This window comes from Pinus tabuliformis, chromosome 6 (genome assembly GCF_031772625.1).
Source record: "Pinus tabuliformis cultivar Carrire ecotype Pingquan chromosome 6, CPIR1, whole genome shotgun sequence".
Classification (NCBI taxonomy): Eukaryota; Viridiplantae; Streptophyta; class Pinopsida; order Pinales; family Pinaceae; genus Pinus; species Pinus tabuliformis.
In genome coordinates, this window is record NC_142292.1 from 1,330,903,196 (window position 1) to 1,330,921,624 (window position 18,429).

The window sequence follows — 18,429 nt, forward strand, 5'->3', positions numbered from 1 at the left end:
TTAGGGCACAAGATCACAATTAAATTATATTTATTAAAAGAAGTTAATATTATTAACAAGATATTTAGGGCCTAATAAATAATCCAACATATACCTAGAAACCCATACATATTTCTAACCAAAAACTATAAAAAGACACCTAAAGACTCCCTAAAATTACATCAACTCTCAAACAAATATTGCTCTCAAATGTTCGTGGAGAACCTTTGTGATTTTTGGCCTAGTTAATAGACTCTTGAGGAGATATTTTTGGACCTCATGAAGCATAAAAGTTTTGGGATTTATCTCTAAAAATTTTTGGTCTCCTAAGGTAATACTTTATTATCAAAGTTTGAGATTTTATTTTTTATTTTTTTTTGGGTTGTTTTGAGGCCTATCCTTTTCGCATTACAACCCTTGGCCTTGAGGTCTATTAGGGCTTGGCTTGTGACTATATTTTCTATGATATCTGTAACAAAATTGAGGTTTCCTTGTGGCTTGATTGAGGGATAATCATAGTGCATCAATGGTTATACACATTTTCTTCTTGCTTTCGTAAATTAGATACATATTCCTATGACATTTGGACTGGAACAATTACGGACTTTTGGTAGGTTCTCACAGAAAAATATTTTGCAATCTTCACTAAAATATTCAAGCCCTATTGTGTGCAGACTCTTTATGAATTATTTTTTAAGGAATTCATTCAAGTTCCTCTATGGTTTTGAACTGATCTGAGCTCCTAAGGTAACCTTCTTGTAGACTATGGAAAAGGCACTCATTATTTAGTGACATATTCAATATTTAAGTTGACTATGATACATTGTAAGTCCTTTGATACAATATAGATCTAATATTTGTAGATTATATTGATTGTAACTTGAGACATTGACCTAATTGGCATTAAGATTCAATAGTGACATGACAGGTGGCATACCATTGATTATGAACCTTATGAAATTGTATAGAGACCCTAATGAGATGCTTGTGTAAGACTTATTGTTTGAATTATACAACATTGACATATTTTCATTGATAGTAACCTTATGATAGTATCATTACATGTAGATTGTTTCACCTTCCGTTTGAAGCATCTAGGAAACGAATTAACATGAAAATATCTATGTGAGATAGCATATTGACATATCCATTGACCTAACACATACAAGAGATAGTATACTTGACTTGACAAGTTGTGAACAGTGCTTGTAATTTTCCTAATAGTGATATGACACATGAAATATGACTTAAGATATAAGTGACTTATGTACGACTTGACATTGACCTAATTATGAGATAAGTGACCCTTTAATGTCAAGTACCTTCATTATGATGTGAAACATTGATTGACATAGTGACCATTATATGATGAGATGCTCACTTTGACTTCACTTCATTGTGACACTATATGATAGTGACATATTACTGTTGATTTGACATTGGATGACAATTTTGACATGACATTAAGTTGACCATGGCTTGAAAATGTTGGTAACATTAACTCTTGATTTTGACACCTATGCATTGGTATGAAAATCTTGCATTAAGATTTAAGTTGACAACTTTACCATTTGGCTTTGACCAATTGACTTGAAATGTCGGACTATGACTATGTTAATTTAGGATTGATCCTGACCTAGGGTTTTGAAGTATGACATAGGGTTTCACTAGTATGAACTAGGGTTTCACCTGTATGATCTAGGGTTTGTATGGATGACATTATTGTAATCTTTTTAGGAAGCAAGTGTTGAAGATGAGTACATTCAGTTGTGTAGCACATTGAAGAAAATGGATAACATGGCTTGATCAGTCAAATAGTGTGTTGAAATATATGTTGATAGCTCTCTGGGTAAAAAAATTGAGAACAATGATTGCAGGGCATCGGGATGACCTAAGACACCTTGGATTATGCCATCATTTGATAGCAATGCCAGATAATTGCATCATCATGTGTAGTCTCATGATAGTAGTGTTTGAGAATTGATGACTATTCATTCATGAGTAGTAATATGTAGTGTGTAGTCATAGTGATGTGTAGTTTTACAATGATAGTTTAATGTGTAGCATAGTCTAGTGACCAGTTTATGGGAATAGTGATAAGTGGCTACCAGGATTCGATATATATTCTACATTTTTCTTGCATCTATTCTACATTGATTCAGAGTACAAGAGATCTAGTCTAAAAATTGTTAAACGTGATCTTCTGGCTCGATAGGGTGGTGCAAAGCAGGTGATTGGAGTCACCTTCATGTTGTGGCCTAAGAACACTTTAGGGCAGCAGGGTGGTTCTAGGGAAGTTGTGGGTTGCACAAGGCATTTTGGAATCCAATCAGTTTTGGTTGATAAAATAATAGGGCAGAGAAGCATCCTTTCTGATAGCAGTTGGTAAATAGAGTGTTAGAACACTCATAAGGTTGTGGCATTATCTACAGAGCGTTGGGGTTTCCTTCTGGTTGCAGCAAGATATTAGGGTTTAACAACATCCTACAGGTTGTGACCTGTGAATTAGGGGGTTGACACATCCATCAATTGTAGCTGAAATCTTGATGTAATTAATATTTCTTGAAAGAGAGAATAAGACAATTACTAGAGAAGCATTCGGTGGTTTTTGACTCGGAGGGGGTTTTCCACATAAAAATATATGTCTTTATTGTTTTTTCTTTCTGCATTGTTGTATGGTGTTTTCTACTGCTAATTATTATTTATCATTGTTGAAGAATAACATTAATAATAATTGAAGAATAACTATTTCTTTGGAAAGTATTAAAAAGTGCTAATTACTAAGAAAAATGATTCACCCCCTCTTAGTATTTCCAACAATTGGTATCATAACTTGGTTCCTTTAGTAATAGCTTAACCGCTGGAAGGTAGACCTTAGATTATAGAGATGGGAAAATCAAAGAAAAAATCCACCAAGTATTCAGATCAAGATGTATATGTTGATAATCAGGTGGATCCTGATATTAAGGAATCAAACAAGGATGCTCCTGAGGAGGACGTTGAAGAAATAATTAAAATTGAATTTCATAATGAAGTTGTCAGAGTTATAAAGGAACTCAAAGGTGAAAGGGAAAGGGCTAAATTTCAGAAAGAAGATCTTAGGATATCAAAAGGACATGAAGAAATACTTAATAAGAAGAATGAAGAATCTGAGAAAATCATTAGTAGTCTTAGAGTACAGTTGGAGGAAGCTAGAAAGGTTGAAAAGTAAAAATGGAAGAATACGGAGACAAAAAATCACACACTCAAGAAGAAAAACAAGTGTAGGAAGCATAAATTCAAAATAAGGGTTTTGGAAAGAAAATTAAAGAAATATTATTAAAGTTGTAGAAATTCCCACCTGTAGATCACCTGATAATGCAATAGACTAAAGAAAAATACTTGATCTACTTCTACGACCAATTTAGCGAAAGCTTAATCGAACAAGAGAAACATCAATAAGAACACAAATAACTGATAAGAAGGAATCAATCACAGATAACACAGAAGATATAACCCAGGGAAAGTCTTAGCCTAAAACCCCAACTCTGTATTATCATACAAGTGGAAATATAACTAGTATTACAAAAAGAATCAGCTCAATAGCTATACTGCTCTCTCTGCAATACCTCTGTTTCTCATAGACAGTCAAAGGCCTCTATCTAACCTCTGATCTAACCTCCAAGCCTCCTATTTCTTTGCGCAATTTTGATTAGGGTCCAGTGCAGCCACTTGTGTGAATTGGTCTCTTCACGCACTCACTAACCTCTGATCCAACTACGCAGTCCTGAAGGAGATAAATGCTTCTCCATGGATGAGCTTCCTTTATAGGAAAAAACTCATCCAACTAATAGTACATTGTCCCTTCTTTGATCTTAATTGGGTCTCTGTCTGAACTAACATGCATGAGTTATTCATGAGAGAATATTTAGTTATCTGAAGAATAGCAGTTATATGCAAGCATGCATTAACTAACTGAACTCACTTAATTTAAACAAACTGTTTAAATCAATTATAACTGGACTTGACTTAGTTAATTGAGCCAACTAATTACTACTCAAATTAGAACTCATCCTTATCTCTTTAATGGATGGATAAATTCCTCAATTAATAGATAAATTGTTGCATGTCCTCACATAGACTTCATGTTTGATTTTTCACAACTAATTAACTCATGGAGAATTAATTAATTTATCTTCAAATAGTTGTTAAGTTCAAGTTAAAATTCAAATTTTACTTCATATGTTTAGTCCAGGGATTGAATAAAATAGGAATCCATCCTGAACTACTAAAAATAGAATTCTATTTTTAGCACTTCCATTTTTCATTTCATGTTGCCCAATCCAACATTGGTACCCAAATTGTTATTTTTAGCACTTCTATTTTTAGCATTTCTTATTGCTATTTTCAACACTCCCTCTCAACAAGAAACACATTCAACTCGAACCCGATCCTGTACCTCTGGAATGTTCTGCATGCAACACTTCTACCAAGTGTGTTGCTCCTGTAACTCTCGGAATAAAAAAAACTCCCAACTAACCTCTCTGTTGGGCTAGAAACATACTCTGATGCTGAAGCTCTACCTGCTACTGACAAGTGCTCCCTCTCTGACCTTTGAGCTGCTACAACACTTCATGCATCTCGCATCATTGCACACCTCTCTGTGCCATCCTACACTAGTGCAACACTCTTGTGCCTCTCACATTGTTGTAGCCTACTAGCTCTACACAGTCCTAGGACTCTTGCACTGTAGCTCTCTCTACCACTCCATCCACGTCTGTCTCTACCCAATCAGCTAGTCCTTCTACTCCTTGTTAGGGATCCTATAGAAAAGTTGAATAAAAAAGGTTGGGTACCTCAAGGATCTTGCCCCATATTAGCCTCTGTGGGACGATCACTCCACATCTCCCCACCTCCTACCTGGAGGTATGGCTGCATGCGATCCTTCTTCCCACCTGGCTCGAAGTTTCCCCCTACTGGAGGTCTTTGCATGAGTGTATGCCTCCACTATGTCTCCTCTCAGCTTCACCAATTGTGGCTGCTCCACAACCTCCTGAAGCTGCTTCACCAATTGTGGCTCCTCCACAATTGTCTGAGACTTCTTCTGGTGCTGCATGTTGAGAAGTAATTTACTCTCCCTCTTAACCACCAAGTATCTAACCTTTTCCTTGCTCTTCAAGGCTTTGCATGCATCTTATACCTCAAGTGCATACAGGTTCTTGGCTAGTACACCAATCTGTTTCATCTTTCCCACCATCACGAAATTTCCTAGAAAAAGAGTTGATTTTAAGTTAGTGATATCTCCCTCATCCGAACTCCAATTTAGCCGATTTTTTTTTTTTATGAATTTGGGTATTTTTCCACAAGGAATCCAGATCTTCTATTTTTTTCTCAAAATTTTACACAAAATTTTCATATCTACTCTGAAAACTCGCGACCCAAAACTCAAAACTTTGAAATTTCCTAGAGTATATTGTTCTCTGCTTTGATCACCTTTGCTCCGATACCATGTTGAAATTCCCACCTGTAGATCACCTGATAATGAAATAGACTAAAGCAAAATACTTGATCTACTTCTACAACGAATTTAGCAAAAGCTTAATCAAACATGAGCAACATCAATAAGAACACATATAACTGATAAGAAGGAATCAATCACACATAACACACAAGATATAACTTGGGGAAAGCCTCAACCTAAAACCCCAAATCTTTATATCATACAAGTGGAAATATAGCTAGTATTACAAAAAGAATCAGCTCAAAATCTATCCTGCTCTCTCTGTGATACCTATACTGCTCATAGACAGTCAAAGGCCTCTATCTAACCTCTGGTCTACCCTCCAATCCTCCTATTTCTTTGCGCAATTCTGATTGAGGTCCAGTGCAACCACTTGTGTGGATTGGCCTCTTCACACACTCACTAACCTCTAATCCAACTACATAGTCCTGAAGGAGATAAATCCTTCTCCATGGATGAAAGTCCTTTATAGGAAAAAATTCATCCAACTGATAGTACACTATCCCTTCTTTGATCTCAACTGGGACTCTGTCTAAATTGACATCCATGAGTTATTCATGAGAGAATATTCAGTTATTTGAAGAACAACAGTTATATGCAAGCATGCATTAACTAACTGAACTCACTTAATTTAAACAAACTGTTTAAATCAATTATAACTGGAATTGACTCAGTTAACTGAGCCAACTAATTACTACTCATATTAGAACTCATCCTTATCTCTTTAATTGATGGATAAATTCCTCAATTAATAGATAAATTGTTTCATGTCCTCACATAGACTTCATGTTTGATTTTTCACAACTAATTAACTCATGGAGAATTAATTTATTTATTTTCAAATAGCTGTTAAGTTCAAATTCGAATTTTACTTCCTATGTTTAGTCTAGGGACTGACTAAAATAGGAATCCATCCTGAACTGCTAAAAATAGAATGCTATTTTTAGCACTTCCATTTTTCATTCCCTGTTGCCCAATCCAGCACTGGTACCCAAACTGCTATTTTTAGCACTTCTATTTTTAGCATTTCTTGTTGCTATTTTCAACAAAAGTAGAATATATGCAGTTGACTAGAAGCAAAAGGAATTAGAAACCTCTTCAGTATAAATAAGCAGACTCAAGGTTGAAAATTAAAAGCAAAAGGAACAGATATAGGTACTTAACAGAGAAGTGGAAATAAATACTCTTCTAAAGCTACAAGTTGAAGAAGCAGAAAGAAGAAGGCAAATATTGAAAATTTGGTTTCAAGAATACCTTGCTCAAAAGCAAGGAGAATTTGATGCAACTCTTAACGATATCAACAAACTCAAGTAATTGTAAGAAGAACAATTACAGGACAAGATAAATAAATAAGTGGCTCAATTGAAGATGAAGGCAGAAAAAGAAGGTAATGCTCAAGTTGATGAAGGTACAAGCTCCACATATTTGAAAATTCAAATTGAGAAGAAGAATAAACCTAAGACGAATGTTACAACTAGGAAGAATGATGCCAAATTCATCAAAGACAAAAGACTGCACTGCTTCTGAAGAAGAATGAACCATCCAGACAAGATAAATCATCTAGGTGCATTCGCCCATTTAATGGTTATTGTTTTGGACGTGTTAACTTTGGACATATGTCTATGGATTGTGAATTTATTGATAGGTACAATTATCAAAGACAATCACCCATGAATGAATCATCCAGGTATGCATGTTCATTTGATGGTTATTATTTTTTATGTACTAATTATTGACATATTTCTAGGGATTGTGAAGTATTTGGCAGGTATCATAATTATCCAAAAAATTCTAGAAGAAAGTTTGCAAGATCACAAGACATGTTCTATGATGATTTTTTCTACGAAGAGTACATGCCAAATGGGTTCAAACATTGAATGTTTCAAATTTCATAACTATGGCCATATTGCTCGCAATTGTAGATACTACATGGTATCTTCTATGGATGACATTGAATTCCTGAACTGAAATAACTTTGGACACAAAGCTTGCCATTGCAGGTATAAGATGGAATCAACCTTGAATGTAAAGCTTGACAACGATAATAAGAAGGTTTGAAAAATGAAAAAGGTACATGATGAGCAAGAAGAGCAGGAAGGCAAGAAGGTTTTAGCAGTTATGATGCCGGGTTCATAAAGGTCTTGAGAAATTAGCAGTTTCTTCATATAATGAGTCAAGTCAAGATGGTTTGTTAGGTGCTCACTATTTTGAACGATTTGCCTCATTAACTCCTTCAATTTGGAAGAGGGGGAGTATTACAGCACTACGTGGCATAGGTCTACCATTGTCAAACAAACAACATGGACAGAATGGAAACTTCAAGTTAGATATGTCAGATCTATAACAGGTTTAAAGGGAGATGAAAAGTCATATGATACCGGACCACAACGATAAATCATTAGAGTATCGACATTAATAACAGAGTATCATATTCACCAAAGGAAATCTATATGATGCACAACATTTCAAAGGGAGCACATGCAAGATTACAAGTCCATAGGGATTGTCATTAACATATTATTACAAGAAGGCTTCTCATCAGGGGGAGCGCAGACAGATGACAGGTCCACAAGAAGCTAGCAAATTGTGAAGGGTTGTCACCCTTTTCCATTGGTGTCAAAGGGGGAGAGAAAAACATGAGAAGGAGATGAAGCACGAAGTTGGGGGGTGTTGTACTCATAGAAGGAGTGCATGTGTTTCCATCAATGACAAAGGGGGATATTGTGGGATGGTGTTGTCGTTGATGTTAAGCCGTGGAGCTGACTGAGTTTGAATTTCACCAAAAATGCTAGTCATTGATGTCAAATGGTTAATGAAATATTCTTACTAATTGTTAGATTACATCAAAATGGTATATATACTATTGGATGGTTAAAAACCCAAGTCTTAGGGTTTGGGTTCCTTGGACTAAGGATGTACCCTATCTTTGTCGAGGGTTTTTGAAGGGTCAAACCATTGATTTTTTGTTGTAGATATATCTCATTAGATTCTCCTCAAAGAGATGTTTATGTTAATATGTGGTATACCCCGTGGTTCCTCTTGGTTTGTGAGAAAATTGAGTTTGAAATTGAAGACCCAGTTTTGTGGGCTAAAACCCCAAGGGGTATTCACATGAAACCTCCTCCTACAGTTGTCAATATATGACATTTTTTATAACTGTAATATCACCAGGTATAAGTTACATAACTAAGAGAACCAAAGACAATAAACCAATCATTAACTTCACAACCTTGGTAGGACCAAATGCATTAATCCAATCATTGATTTCAAGTACTAGTGGAATTGAAAATATTTCCAGGCATGTTCCTTAACACAAATATTAAATAATAATTATTAAGGGTAGTATTAATGTTTGTATCATTCCTCACACCCTTAGTCCCTCATCATCTCATTAAAACTAAAGTAGTTCTTTCCTTAGGGCACAAGATCACAATTAAATGATATTTATTAAAATAACTTAATATTATTAACAAGATACTTAGGGCCTAAGAAATAGTACAACATCTAACTATAATCCCATACATGTGTCTAACCAAAAACTATAAAAAGACACCTAAAGACTCCCTCAAATGACATCAACTCTCAAACAAATATTGCTCTGAAATTTTCGTAGAGAACCTTTGTGATTTTCGACCTAGTTAGTAGACTCTTGAGGAAAGATTTCTACACCTCTTGAAGCATATAATTTTTGGAATTTATCTATAAAATTTGGTGGCCTCCTGAGGTAAGGATTTATTATCAAAGTTTGAGAAGTTTTTTTTCTCTGTTGGGTTGATTTGACACCTGTACTTTTTGGGTTAGAACCCTCAGCCCTAAGGTTTGTTAGGGTTTGGCTTGTAGTTATATTTACTCTGATATTCATAACAAACTATAGTTTTTCTTATTACTTGATTGACGACTAGTCATAGTGCATCAATTGTTATACACCTTTTCTTCTTGCTTGCATAAATTAGATCCATATTTTTGCAACATTCGGACTGGAACAATTGCGGACTTTTGATAGGTTCTGACAAAAAAAAACTACAAACTTCACTAAAATATTCAAGCCCTCTTATGAGAAGACTCTTTATGAACTATATTTTAAGGCATTCATTTAATGTCCTTTGTGGTTTGGAACTGATCTGAGCTCCTAAGGTAACCTTCTTGCAGACTATGGAAAAGGCACTCATTATTTAGTGACATATTCAATATTTAAGTTGACTATGATACATTGTAAGTCCTTTAATACAAGATAGATCTAATATTTGTAGATTCTATTGACTGTGACTTGATACATTGACCTAATTGACATTAAGACTCAATAGTGACATGGCACATGGCATACCATTGATTATGAACCTTATGACATTGTACAGAGACCTTAATGAGATGTTTTTGTAAGGCCTATTGTTTGAATTATGTAGCACTGACATATTTTCATTGATAGTAACCTTATGACAGTAGTAGTGCATGTACATTGTTTCACCTTCAATTTGAAGCAACTAGACAAGAACATTAACATGAGAATATCTATGTGTGACAACGTATTGGCATGATCCATTGACCTAACACATACAAGAGATAGTATGCTTGACTTGACAAGTTCTAAACAGTTCTTGTAATTGTCCTAATAATAATATGACACCTGAAAAATGACTTAAGATATCAATGAATTATGTATGACTTAACATTGACCTAACTATGAGATAAGTGACCATTTAATTACAAGTACCTTGATTATGATGTGAAACATTGATTGACATAGTGACATTCTATGATGAGATGCTTGACTTTGACTTTACTTCATTGTGACACTATATGACAGTGACATATTACTATTGATTTTACATTCGATGACAATCTTGACGTGACATTAATTTGACAATGTTGATAACATTAACTCTTGATTTTGACACTTATGCATTGGTATGACAATCTTCCATTAAGATTTGAGTTGAAAACTTTACCATTTTTCATTGACCAATTGACTTGAAATGTGGGACTATGACTATTTTAATCTTGGATTAATCATGACCTAGGGTTTTGAAGTATGACCTAGGGTTTCGAAGTATGACCTAGGGTTTCACTAGTATGACCTAGTGTTTCACCTGTATGACCTATGGTTTGTATAGATGACATGATTGCAATCTTGTAGGGAAGCAAGTGTTGAAGACAAGTACATTTAATTGTGTAGCACATTGAAGAAAATGGATAGTAGGGCTTGACTAGTCAAATAATGCATTTAGATATATGTTAGTAGCTCTCTAGGAACAGAAATTGAGAAAATTAATTGAAGGGAATTAGGATGACCTGAGACACCTTGGGTTGTGCGATCATTTGATAGGAGTGTTAGATGGTTGCATCATCATGTGCATCCTGATGATAGCAGTGTTTGAGCATTGATGACTATTCATTCGTGAAGTGACATTCATTGGTAGCTAGCAGTTATGCAGTGATTTGTAGTAACAGTAATGATAGTTGTACAGTAACAATGATATGCAATGTGTAGTGACAGTGATGTGCAGTTGTACACTAATAGCTTGATGTGTAGCATCATGCAACGACCAGTTTGTGGGAACAATGATAAGTAGCTACTAGGATTCAATATTAATTCTACATATTTATTACAGCTATTCTACATTGATTCAGAGTACATGGGATCTAGTGTGAAAAATATGAAACGTGATCTATTGACTCTTCTAGGTGATTAGAGTCACCTTCAAGTTGTGGCTTGAGAACAATTTAGGGTGGTAGTGTGTTGTTAGGGAAAGTTGTGGCCTGAACAGGGTGTTGTGGCATCCATTCAGTTGTGTTTGATAAACTAACATGGGACTGAAGCATCCTTTCCGATAGTAGCTGGTAAAAAGAGTGTTGGGGCACTCATCAGGTTGTGGCCTGATCCACAAGGCAGTGGGGCGTCCTTCTGGTTACAGTAGGATATTAGGGTTTAGTAGCATCCTATAGGTTTTGGCCTATGAATTAGGGGGTTTATGCATCCCTCAGTTGTAGTTGAAATCTTGATGTGATTAATATATCTTTTAAAGAGAGAAGAAGACAATTACTAACGAAGCATTTGGTGGTTTTTTACTTGAATGGGGTTTTCCACCTAAAAATATTTGTGTCTATTGTTTTATCTTCCTAGATTGTTGTATAGTGTTGTCTACTGTTGATTATTTTTTATAATTGTTGAAGAATAACGTTAATAATAATTAAAGAATAACTAATTATCCAAAAAGAATTAAAAAGTGTTAATTGCAAGAAATATTGATTCACCCCCCTCTCAGTATTTCCAACATTTGGGAGTTTTTTATGGGTTACACCGAAACTCCAAACAATTACTAGGTGTACTTACCTTCCTTTAGAATGATAGTTGTGAGAAGGGATGTAAAGTTTGATGAGGATAAAGCAATGAGATGCTATCTTGAGAGGGACATTAAAATCCCACTAAAAGAGGAGATTTTAGCTCCAAAGGAGGAGCCTCAAGACATTGTGGAGAAGCCATAAATGGAGGAGAAGAGAGGAGGAAAAGTGGGGACATCCACTCAAGCGTAACTATCCAGAGAAGGTAGAAAGAGAATCATGAAGTTGATATATAGTTGTAGGATGTGAGGGAGAATGTGGGAGCTCCTTCAAATTTGTGTAGGCAAAGGAGGTCACCTGAGAGTTTTACTAGCTACATGGATCTAATGACTGAGCTTGTAGAGACTGAGCCATCCTCTTTTGAGGAAGCAGTTGAGAAACCAGTTTGGGTTGACAAAATGGTGGAAGAATATGAATCCATCATGAATAACAGTGTTTGGGAAGTGGTCCCAAGACCGACAAATAAATCATTTTTGTGTTCGAGATGGATATTCAAGGTTAAGAATGAAGCATATGGAAGCATAGAGAAGTATAAGGCGAGATTTGTTATGAAACTAGCTCACAAAATAGAAGAAAATATATATCAATGACTTAAAAAATAGCCTCTTCGATGGGGAAACCTTCTTTACATTACATAAATGAACAATTCTTGGATGATACAAATGATAAGATCTCCTTGGTATTTATAGGAGTCTAAGGTGTCACAATATAATCATATCCTACATAATAATAATAATGTAAGGGTGCAACAATAACAATAGTGGGCTTCTATGGGGCACAATAATAAAAATATGGGAAATACATTGGCACACCAATAACAATATGGGGCTACACTAACAATAACAATAAGGGGAATACATTAGTATTATAGGGACCTAACATGCCCCTCTCCTTCAGAAAAGTGTTGTCTTCAATACTTGAGTACTTTCGGATGCTTTTATATAAAATTCTCATCCTCCCATGTGGAATATTCATGGGGTAAGTTCTTCCACTTAGTGAGACACTCTGAAATTAATCGATTTTGTAGCTATCAGGTTCTTGTTTTTGTGACAACTTTAGGCTCAAATATGATTTTCCTTCTTCGTCAAGTTCTGGCAACACTATTTGAACTGGGAACTTGTCATTGGTAACCTTCTTTAAGAATGAAACATGAAAAATTTCATGTACTCGGGAAGATGCAGGCAACTCCAATTTGTATGCCATAGTACCAATATATTGCAACACCTTGTAAGGACCATAGTACTTGGGTGATAATTTATTATCCTTCTTAGCTTGCTTGAGGACATTTGTTTGTATGGTTGTAGTCGTAAAATTACCCAATATCCTACATCAAAAATTATTTCATTGTGATGTTGATATCCTATTGTTTCATTTGATTCTACGCTAGAGTGAGGTTATCCTTTAAGAGTTGGTGAAATTGTTCTTAATGCTGAATGTGATATGCCATTGCTTGAACCTTAGAATTTTCTCTTAAAGGTGATGTGATGGATGGTGGATGATATCCATAAAGTGCCATAAATGGGGTCATTTTTGCTATAGTATGGAAAAAAAGAAAATGCATCTTTCCTTAGTAATTATTTTAGAGGTTCTTCTATTCTCCCATAATTCTTAACAAGCTTGTGAAAATACCTTATCAACACAAGAAATCCTCAAAGATTCTTTATGGTTGTGGGGATTTTCCATTCCTTAATGGATTTTTTTTTGTTAGGGTCTACCTTAACACCTTCATGAGATACAATATGACCCAAATGTTCTGCCTCCTATACTCCAAAGAAGCATTTGGATGTTTTTGCACATAATTGTTTCTCCTCCAGTAGTTTGAGCACCCTGTCAACATGTTGAACATGATCCTTCCAAGACTTTTTGTAGATTACTAAATAATCAAAAGATACTAAAACAAATTTCTAAGGAAGGTTTGAAAATGGAATTCATCAAACCTTGAAATGTGGAAGGTGAATTAGTAAGGCATGTTACCACTCAAACTCGCAGGGAACCTAAAAGGGGTTCCTAAGAAGGCAACGTCTAGGTTAAGAGAAACGGTGGAGGCTTAGCCCATTGTCACCACAACTAATTCTCCATTATCTTTATGGAATTTCACTGATGGGAGGAGTCCTGGTAGTGTAGGGATCACTTGTAAAGTATATTTTAATGGATAGGTGGAAAATGACCCTAAAAACCCTTTCCCAAGGATGGAGTGAAGAATGGAACTTGATTGGTCTTTAAGCAAGGGACCTAGTCCTCCAAGGGTAACAGGTGAGGAAATTAATTTGTTTTATTAACTTGATTTATGAACTAGGGCTAGTTAACTTGATTTAGCAACTAGCCCTAATTTTAGAAGTATGCAACAACAAGAATAACAACGTCAAAATTTACTTATGACGATATAGAATATATCCTACCAACATTTTTTTTGCAAGACAAAGATTCAAGATAAGAAAAATAGCCTAAATCCATACGTCAAAATTCATCCATCTCCAAAAAATATTCTCCAAGGAAAAAGTGTGAAGTTCTCGATGATTAGAGATATCCCAAGTTAAGTGATGATCCAAATGACTGTATCTAACATCAATATATAGCCTCCTAAGGAGTTCGAATTAGCCTATGGTCCTACATTAGCCCCTAATGATAAAATAATATACAAATAAAACCCCTATTGGTGACAATCCCACCAAACTAGCTCACAAGTGTAAAAATAAGCCTCACAAGGGGCCAAATAATAATATTTACATGTTATGGGGCCCTCCAAAGGCCTAATAATGTCTTGAGAAATAAACTCCTCAGAATATGATGTACAAGGGGGTGGTCCCTTATTCTCTAAGTAGTAGACCTGTGGTACTCCCAGTGGGTCTAAAGGCACATAAATCACCCCATGGTTCTCCATATGAATTGGAGATGCCTATATATCGTCGTGGTGGAATGAATGCTACCATGACATCATACAAGTCTTGGGACACCTTCCAAGAGTGTGGATCTCCTATGAGGACCTACTAGGCATAATATACTAAGCATATCACCATCATCCCAAAAGTGGATCGCAAGTAGTCTCTAATCATCAATGAAGATTCGTGGTGTGTTGTCTACTACTGTGGAGGCTAATGTCTCTCTATGCACACCATGTATGTGCCAATGGAGACCTCTCGGGGTTAGGATTCCATATAGAGAGACCAAACCCTAATGGAAACCACCTGTAATCCTACATAAGATCCAATGCATCCCCTAGGCTTCCAGTATAGCCAGTCATTAAAATAATCAGGCAAAAGAGTTTACAAACCATGGATAACAAAGTGGGAACTTCACAATGGCATGCCCTGCCGTTGTGGGCTTTGGCATGTGCTAGTGTCTCCAAGATCCAAAGGAGGTTAACCAAGTACCTTATTAGGTGGTTTTAGCCCTTGAAGGGGATAGTATGTCCAAGTTACATCCCTCTAATGGGGGTAGCAAGTGATAAATAAATGGAATGGAGTAGGGAATGAGAGGGGAAATCCTGGGCCACATATTGGGCCATAGGGGTATTTAGATAAGGGGAATCCCACACTTGGGTATGTAATGTGTAGGAGGGAGTAATTGTGGTACATGAGGTGTTGTGGCCTTGGTTTTTCCACCCTTATTTATATTCCTTTTTCCTTTTATGAATTTTCTTTAATTAATTACTTGGGGCTCAAAGGACAAGAGCATGATGTGTAATTCATAGCAATGATTACCCTCTTTTAGGTATGGTTTTTCATTTTCCTCTAGGGGTTGGGACAATCATGGGTTCCTAAATGATAAAGGAGGCTCATCTAGAGCCTATGGAACCAGGGTTATGACCATTGATTGGGGTAGAGCTCATGTATTGGTTTTTGCCCACGTGCTAATCATTTTTTCCCAACCATATTTTTCATTTTATGTTACAATTTCTTGTAAAATGTGGCCAATTATGCCTTTTTCTTTTTCTTTTAACTTCTTCAACCTCCGGGGCATCATTCCAAGCCTAACCCAAAGGTGGGGGCAAGGGGATAGGGAGGCTAGCCCTCTGTGGACCTAGAATGAAAATGTGGACCTAGGTGGGAGAAATGATGAATGGGGTATATTGATTGGAAAGGGAGTAATATATGTGGATAAAGGAGTGGAAACACACACCCAAAGTTGGGGTTTCCTAAGTAGTACCACCCTAGAACCAAATGGTCAGTAAAGGAGATCCCACGGGACTAAGATACAAGGGTAAAATCCAAGAGAGATCAAGTGGACAAAATCATAAACTAAGCCCACCCTTTCTGCCAAATTACCCCATCAATCCATACCTAGAAGTATCCATGATAAGTAAACCCAATACTCAATTTCCAAATGACAAGACATACCTTTAGTTTCAAAAGGCCCACCTTCAAACATACGATCAATACAAGTGGGTGAGGGACCACATGGCTAGCTCAGGCGGTAGAGAAATGGCATAACGAGCCAGTAGGAGGCTACAAGGGGCTATTTCCTGCTAGTTGAGGTTCATCATGGAGAAAAAATTATTTGGGGATATCACCGACGAAGTGGTGGGTAACATATGGCTCTAACTGGGACATGATCTCTCGAGGAAGTGGATGAGGTAGCTTGAATGGAAGGTCACGAGAAATCCAGAAATCTCTTGGTCACCGAAGACCTATTATCTACACATCAAAGACCAAAACCATGGGGCATCATGTTTTTCACAATGTCTTATGATCACCCATGCTTAATGTCAGCCCATAAACCACCATGAAATAAAATATGCAATTTTTTTATTTTATTTTTAACCTAAATGCAATCTAATCTATCGTGAGAAACATCATATGCGATTGGTTCTAATGCAAAAATCATCATGCAATGCACCCTACCCTAACATGCATGTGATAATTCTAATGTTAAGTGTAATCATAAAGCCAGTACAACCAACACATCATCATACCAATATACATATGCCTGCCAGTATGACTACTCATGTAGCAAAGCCCAAAGTGTATGGAAACCAAAACAAATGGAAGAGGATGTGGGCAGGGGGTGGGAAAATATGATGCCTACACATGGACAATTATGTGATAAGAGGTGAGAAAAGGATCTTATCTAGTCCGTGAGATCTTCTCTTGCAACCAAAATATAGAAACACCAACAACCAAGCTCATAAAATTTTGATGGATGGCAACCTCTGGCATATCACTTCCACCATTGTCCTTATTATTTACGTCATGGATTATGGCCTTTATTGGGTTATGATTAGTGGGAAATGGAGGCCAACAAGATGGAGGAACACAAGTAGGTTTCACATGATGATTACACTAGAGAGGGGAGACTATGGAATGATCAAAACCCCAAGGGTGCGTCTAAGGATGAAAAGTATAATCAACGAAGGGATTTTCCTTGACACTATACTCAGGCAAGGGGGAAGGGTTCACAATTACTTGACATCATATGACCAAGGGTGAGGAAATCACTTGACAAAGACTCAAGATGATGACTAATAGGAAAAAGGGAGAAAGAAATATTGCATTCAATGGGTTGTGCTTTCCCAAAATCATAATCTAAAGGCTCAAGTGATTTGAACATAGAATCATACTTAGAAGAAGTGGGAGCCTTATCAATGCACTTGCTAGATAGTCACTCATTGCTAGTGCATTTACAAAAGGGACTATATCCAGGTCAAAAAGGTTGTTCTTAATGTTTTTCAGATAGGAGCAGGATCTGGTATTGCCTTAGCTGTGATTCTATTTATTGGATTTGGATCCTTTGCTAAGTTATTCACAAAAGATCCAGCGATCTTGGAGGTTGTAAGATATGGAGTTTTGCTTGTTGTTGTTTCTCAACCAATCAATGCCCTCACATTTCTATTTGATGGCCTTCACTATAGCATATTATACATGGCAAATTTCATTTTTAATAATTACATTGTTATTTTTGTTATGTTTTGTTTTTGAAAGTGTATATATATGTTTTGTATAATATTTGTTTTTTTTCATTTTTCATTTTTATTCTTTTTAATGAAGTGTTTTTTTTATAGCATTTGTACATTTATAGGTTTTGTTATGGTTTTTGTTATGTGTGTTTGTATGTATATTTTAGTTTGTACATATGTTTTTCTTTTATGTACATCTATTTTACTTTTTAGTTTTGTAAATATTTCATTATTTTTTTTTTTAGATTGTATATTTTATTGTTTTTCAAGAAAATTGCCATGAGAAAAATTGTCTAAAAATTTTGATGTGAAATCTGGAGAAAATTGAGAAAAAGATTGTTTTGATGGTCCACTCAAACACACTTGTTGAAGCAAGAAATAAAATAAATAAATAATAAATAAATAAAATTGTCTATTTGCTAATTTTTCTGGAAGAGGCATTGATCAATTTGAAGATTGGGCTGGTTACTTGTTCATAACAAAAATGCATAGCTGTGTGTACTTAACAACTTGTTCAAAATTTTAGCTGTAAAAAATGCACAATTCTGCAGCTGAAAAACAATTCTGCAACTATGTATTTAACTTAATGATCTACTTGTCAACAATGCATTCTAACAAGAAAATCTTGATCAAAATTTATTGGTTGTGTCTAATGATTATGTTTTCAAGCATGATGTAGGAAAGAAGAAGAACTATGAAGGAACTTTATCTGCAAGAT